The sequence below is a fragment of the Balaenoptera borealis genome, assembly GCF_965194805.1.
Source record: "Balaenoptera borealis genome assembly, chromosome: 13".
NCBI lineage: Eukaryota > Metazoa > Chordata > Mammalia > Artiodactyla > Balaenopteridae > Balaenoptera > Balaenoptera borealis.
In genome coordinates, this window is record NC_138870.1 from 23,814,527 (window position 1) to 23,821,342 (window position 6,816).

General features: G+C 40.4%; 1 protein-coding gene across 12 annotated transcripts in view; it reads left to right on the forward strand.

Moving 5' to 3' along the window:
• PPFIBP1 (PPFIA binding protein 1) overlaps window positions 1-6,816 on the forward strand; it is a 176,112-nt gene that overhangs the window by 55,910 nt on the left and 113,386 nt on the right. The gene's annotated exons all lie outside the window — the stretch shown is intronic.

Sequence of the window (6,816 nt, forward strand, 5' to 3'; positions counted from 1 at the left end):
AGTGAGCAAATCTTTATTTGGCGTGGAGAAGGAAAACACAGACCTGGTAACACATAAAAAGCATTGCCCTTTTCTCAAATCCTTTATTGCTCTTTATCCCACGGGTCGTTTTAGTGCGCCATGTAAGTCAGTGAGAATTGTTTGGTCAACCCATTAATGACCCCACAGGCTTAGAGAAGTGCGGTGTTTCCGTATAAGCTCATTTACTCCTTTCCTCCCTGTTTCTTTTGCTCAGGAATCATAACGATACTTAACTATTTATTGAACTTCTATTAAGTGACCAGCACTTGACTAATTCAATTCAATCAATACTCATTCAACGAATACCTTTTCTGAGTGCTTGCCACGTGCTAGGCACTGCACTACTCTGACACTACTACCTTGTGCTGTCCTCGTGGCAGCCTTGTAAAGTAGGAGTTAATATTTCAGTGATGGTGATCCAGATGAGGGTACTGAGGCTGAGAGGGAGGTAAGGAGCATGCAGACGATCACACGGCTTGGAAGAGGGGAAGAGCGTAGGGTGTGAACCCCATGCTGTCTGACTTTGCTGATTTGCCATATTCTAAGTAGTGTTTAAACGCTCATCCTTGGCACAGTTGTTGCTAGAGCCCGGAACCTTCTGGGTTGTGTTCTTAACAGGAATGTGATCCTAATCCTTCTGAACCTTTGCTGTCGTCACAATAAGGAAGGAAGTTAGAGAAACATCCGCCCAAATTTGAAAGGTAGCTTTGGTACCTGGAGAGTGATTTAAGAGATCTAATGTCTAGAACAGCCTTTCCACGGATTTCCTGTGTGCCTTTGAGATATTTAACATCTACGGGAAACAGTTACTCTTATGCCATCTAAGGAGAGCAGACCAGATGTTCTCCAGGGCGTCTTTCAGTCAGCTTTTTATTGAAGTACCTTACACACAGAGCAAAGTGCACAAATCATAAGTGGATGGCTTGATGGAATGATTGTCACAAAGTGGACACATCTGTGTAAGCATCGCAAGATAGCAGAAAATTACCAGCACCCCAGAACTCTCCTCCCCCTGATGCTCCCTAGAGTAACCAATTTCCTGATTTCTAATGCCATTGATACAGTTTTGCCTGTTTTTAAAGTTGATATAAATAGAATCATATAGTTTATATTCTTTTGTGTCTGGCTTATTTTGCTTATTATGTTTGTGAAATTCCTCTAGGATACTGTGTATAGTTTATTTTTTTCATTTTCTTTACTATCATGGTATTCAATTGTATGTTTATTTTATAGTTGCTGGCCATTCGGTAGTTTCCAGTTTGGATGTATTATAAATAGTGCTCCAGTGAGTATTTTTGTGCATATCTTTTGGTGATGATCATATTTTGGTCAGGGACAACTCAGTAATTTGGATTCAGCAGCGCTGTGAAATAATGTTGAAGTAAACATCTTTACAAGCAGACAAGTTGATTTGAGGTAGACAGGTGATATGTCTGCTTCAGCGTGATGTTCTAAGCATGCTGGTCGGGAACATAGATTACTCTTGGGGGTGTGGCTGGCTGGAAGTGCCCTCTCATATTGTGTGTGATGTGGTAAGCTTTTGCTCCCCTGACTGAGGAGGGCTTCGGTTGGGTTCAGGAAGGGATTACAGACAAGGAGAGAAAATAGATCCGGAAGACAGATGTGTCTGGGCTCCCCTCGAAACGGTTAGGATATGTCACCAGCCAGATCAAGAGCCTGGACAAGTGACAACCCAGAGGAAGAATCAGCTTCGGAGACCTGAAGAGTCTAGGAGATGAACAGAGAAATAAAAATTGATCTGGGCAGGCAGGCTGGAGCTCTCAAAGCATTTTTTGAACAACTTTATTAAGTCTAACTTTTGTTTTAAGGAAGCTGTGAAAAAACAGTCCCTAAAGTATGAATCTTGAGTCAAGAATGAACTTAATAAAGTTACCAAACTAAGAATAAATGTATTTTTCAAACAAATACAGGATGTGAGCATGTGGGCTTTGCCGGGAGACTGTTTCGTGTTCAGATCACAGCTCTACTTTCTTTCCCTGTGATCTCTCTGTGCCAGCTTCCTTATCTGTAAAATGGGGATATGGACACACCTACCTTATAGGTTTCCTGTGACAATTTACTTCGATAGTGTCAGGAGTGTGCTGCTGGGTGCATTGCACTGGTACTAAAAATAATAACCAATATTCTTATTTTTTCTGATTGTTATTATTACTGATATTACCCATTTGACTCTGTATCTGATACTTTGTAGAAGTTTTCAGATTATTTTTTTAAAATATGAGATTAACTTAGTGTTTTTTTTTAAGTATGGTGAACACTAACAAAAATATTTTCCTACTTGTCCCGCCTTAAACTGAAACTCAGAGGGAAGATGAAGGGAAACATTTGTCTGTGTGTCCTTGGCAGGTCCCTCTCCAGGGTGTGTCAGTGAAGACACTCTTGGTGGTTGGAACTGTTTTACTCCGTTAGTTCAGGAAGAGACCAAGGGAGCTGAGATCCACAGGAAAGCTGGGTTATTTTACACAAAGGAAATTCATAATTTTATATATTACACTGTCAATTCTTGTGAGGCATTTTGCAAACAAGTGTCCTTATATACCAAGGAGCTTTGGTGAGAGGCTCTGTGGGTGATTCACTACAGACCACAGCTGGTATAGTGTGTCCATTCCAACTGGCTATGGTTGGGGACATCTTTCCACTTGTTGGTGAATTCTGGACTAGATATTGGGGCAAATGGTGTAGATAAAGCTTGATTTTGCCCTCTGTGATTATGATCTAACAAATGAATAATCTAGTGTTATAAAAAGGAAACTTTTAGAGTGAGTTGAGTCAAAGACAACATTTGACGCAAGACTCTGAAATTCTAGTTCTGACTTCTCTACAAATTAGCTGTGGGACTTCAGGTGTATTATTAATCCTGGGTCTCAGTTTTCTCATCTGTACAATCAGAAAGTTAGACTGAGACTTTGAGGCAGAGGAAGATTCTGTGAATTCTCTAAATGTAATAATATCAAGTTTGGGGTGTAGCTGTATTTTTCTGAATGCTATATTCTTTCATGGGTTTGCCGCAGGTCAGAAGTTCTGTGACAGCAGATTTTGGCATTTATGATAGTAGGGGAAGGAGCAGTTTTAAGATATGACCTAAGTTCACAAAATAGTGAACGTCACAGCAAATAAAAAACAAATGACCAGACTGTTGTGCAGGCCATGTAAGTATATATAAATTCATTTTCACACTGACATTTACTTTAACCAGCTCTCAAACACTTGCTTTGTTCATCAAAGGATGTTTATATTTCTGTTAAACTACGTAAATAAATATTCAAGACATTGAATTTAAATATATGGCATAGCTGGATTATGAAAGCTGCCTTTGGCCTTATCTCATGTCTCTATTTAAATTCTCAGTTCTCATGTTACAGTCCCACAGTTGGGAGTATCACAAAATTTGGATACGTTCTGTAGTTCCAGATGTTGAAGAAATTATTTATTAAAAATGATATCTAAAAACTAGCATTGAAATGATTCAATGGATTCAACTGACTTAATATAATAAGATTACTAAATAGTGTTATCACTTAATAATTACTTTTAAGTTCTTACCTCTATCCTCTTGTACCCAGGGGTATCTGCATGAAGCTGGTGTAGGAGGACTTGTAGGAAAGATTTAAAGTAAACTGAGAACTTTGGAATGTTTGTACTTTGAGACATTTAGATGTTCTGGCAGCTGACAAGTAGAAGAAATATCATTTGCCTAGAGTGCAGGCAACGCCCTGGTCTCTCCCACGTGGTAGTGGTTCTTGAGATCACGGGTGACGGTGGTGAAAGCTGTCTGGTTATACCACCTTGAGGCGGAATGGACCCAGGCACAGGAATGAAGTGGGACCTCAATGCGGCCTCCTCTTCATCAGGCCAAGGAAGGCCATGGGAATGTGCAGGACGTTACTCGGGCCCGCCCACGTGATCACTCCACCTGGTCGTGCAGTGGCTTCTAAGCAGGCGATTTGTAGCCACTGAGATAGCATCATCCCCAAAGAGCAACATCCACCCCAGCTCTGTCCCTTTGCGCCCTTTGTCCATACCCTTCGTGCAGTCTCTATCACTTTCATTATTACATGGGGTTTGAAGTTCTCTATCTCCTGACTATGTGTCTTGGACCAAACATTCTTTATATATATATATTTATTTTTTTGGCAGTGTTGGGTCTCCGTTTCTGTGCGAGGGCTTTCTCTAGTTGCGGCAAGCGGGGGCCACTCTTCATCGCGGTGCGCGGGCCTCTCACTATCGCGGCCTCTCTTGTTGTAGAGCACAGGCTCCAGACGCGTAGGCTCAGTAGTTGTGGCTCACGGGCCTAGTTGCTCTGCGGCATGTGGGATCTTCCCAGACCAGGGCTCGAACCCGTGTCCCCTGCATTGGCAGGCAGATTCTCAACCACTGCGCCACCAGGGAAGCCCAAACATTCTTTATTCTAGGCAATTTGAACTAAACATTCTGAAAATACTGCTTGGGGATGGCTGTCTTGTTTGGAATCATGTGTCACATATGTGGTTTTGTCTTGTGCTTCATTGATTCATCATAACCTGAGAAAATACATAAGTGAATTTCTTTTCTTCATGAAATTTACGAAACCTTTTCCTTTTTATTTTTCTTCCCTCTAGTTATCTCTCTCTCTCTCACCAAATGTCTAAGATCACCTTTACAATCAAATGGAGATTTAGTTGGGCTGTTAGAACTCTTCCTTCAAGCAGACGCTTCCATGTGTGTGAGCGTGTGGATGGAGTTTGAGGGCTGCTTGAAGCTCTTTGCTTAACTTACCAAAGTCATGGCCATCTTTTTATTCTCGGTTGTTTTCTTTTCTCCTCACCTCTTGGGAAACTGGTAGTCAGTGCCTTTGACTTTTTTTCTCCTTAGTACATATATGCAAGAGTGTAACTGTTGACAGAGAGCAGGAAATGTTTACACATCTAAGTAATCAAAGTATGTAGGGAGCATGTGTACATGCGGGCATATGTACATGCTAGCTCTGTAGCTGCACAGATGGTGTGTGTTTCTCTCAAGTCGCCATGCATTTCCACAGTTAATGAGGAGGGCTTAGCATCTCTAATGGCACTTAGGTATGTAGTCTCAGCAGTGTTTTAAGGAGCAAGAGGCTTGCGGGAATTCTGACTCCCGCTTAGTGGATCTGTGGTTTAATATTGTGGTATTCTGGGGAAATCTGGGCTCTGGCACCAGAATTTCAGTTAGCCAGGGTCTCCATCGCTTTGAGAGTAAAGAAGTGGGAGAAGGGTTTTCAGTCATTCTTAAATCCATTGTTTAGCAGTAGCTCAAGGCTTTGTGCGTTATAATCACAGAAATGAGGTTGGATTCCCAGGGTGTGTTCAATGTTCCTTGCGTACCATAATGCTAGCCTCTCCTTGTCAGAACACGGCCCAGAGCTGCTCCAACCAAGAGGAGACTTAAATTAGGGGTGTGGCAATTCACAGGCATTGTAGCAGGATTCATTTAGGCTTCAGGCAAAAAATAATATATGCTATCTCCTTAGAAATATTACGGTTGCTTTCAAAGTTTGAAATAGCCTTGACAGCTTCCTGTGACCATTACCTTGAACTGAGGTGTAACCCTGGCCGACGACCAACTCCTAAATGAGGTACAATAAATTGTATTTGCCGTCTGTGTTTTAGTTTGTATTTCAAAACACAAGTTGTTGTTGTACCATCATCTTTTCTTGTTTGTATGTTTGTTTTTACTTTATTCCTTTACCTTCATGGTAGTAGTTATATGCTTGGCTTTAAATATTTGGGCCATTTGATTCTGTGATATTAAGAGATTTTAGAAGAAAAGGTCATCAGCTGTTTTTCTGGGCTATTCTGGGCATTTTGTACTCTATTTATTTTGGACCCAGCTTTTCTTGCCCTTGGTTTCTGATTAGCTGTTCCTCCTCCTTGCCTTGGCCTCTCATCTTGCTTGGAAGCATTTCAACAGATCTGTGTTTGGATGACTGTTTTGTTTAACAAATAAACACTATCTCAACCTTGGGAAAAAGTCAAGAAGACAGGATGGAATTCTCCATTAATGCTTCTGGTTCAAAGGCATGGAATTCCTGGAGTAGGGAAGCTGGCTTCTTAGTACACTGATGTCCGGGAGTTGTTTCCTGTTTGAGATTACAAAGGGAAACATGGGATTCTGGGGCATTCTCAAAAGTTTTGGATAATTTGGTGAGACTTAAATAGTCTTATTGTTTATACATTTTTAGAAATTAAAGAATGGATTATTTGGTTAGAAAAGTGGGCTTTTTGGTTCTTCAGAGTCTAAATTAATCTTGTCTGAGGTCTGGCACAGAACACCCCTTTCAGAGGCCTTTTACCCAGATTGTTGGAGTTGTCAAAAAACTAAGTATCAAGCAGGAAATAAGTGGTCTTCAAGGAGTATCAGACTTTAAGCATAAAGTTTTCACCCAAGAGAAAACGGTGATACCAAAACACCCACTTACGTTGACCTTCTTTGTGAGACTATCTAAGTGACTTTACAGGGACAGGAAATACCAACTAATTCTACTGAAGTGTTACAGGACCCAGAAAGTAATTTGTTTTTTTATTTTTTTGTCTTCTTTTAAAAAAATTGAAACACATTTGACATACAATATTATGTTAGTTTCAGGTATATTACAAAATGGTTTGACATTTGCATATGTTATGAAATGATCACCATCATAAGCCTAATAACCATCGATCCCTGTACAAAGTTATTATAATAATATTGACCATATTCCTTATGCTGTATATATTATGCTGTATAATATTGACCATATTCCCCATGACTTGTTTGTTATATAAC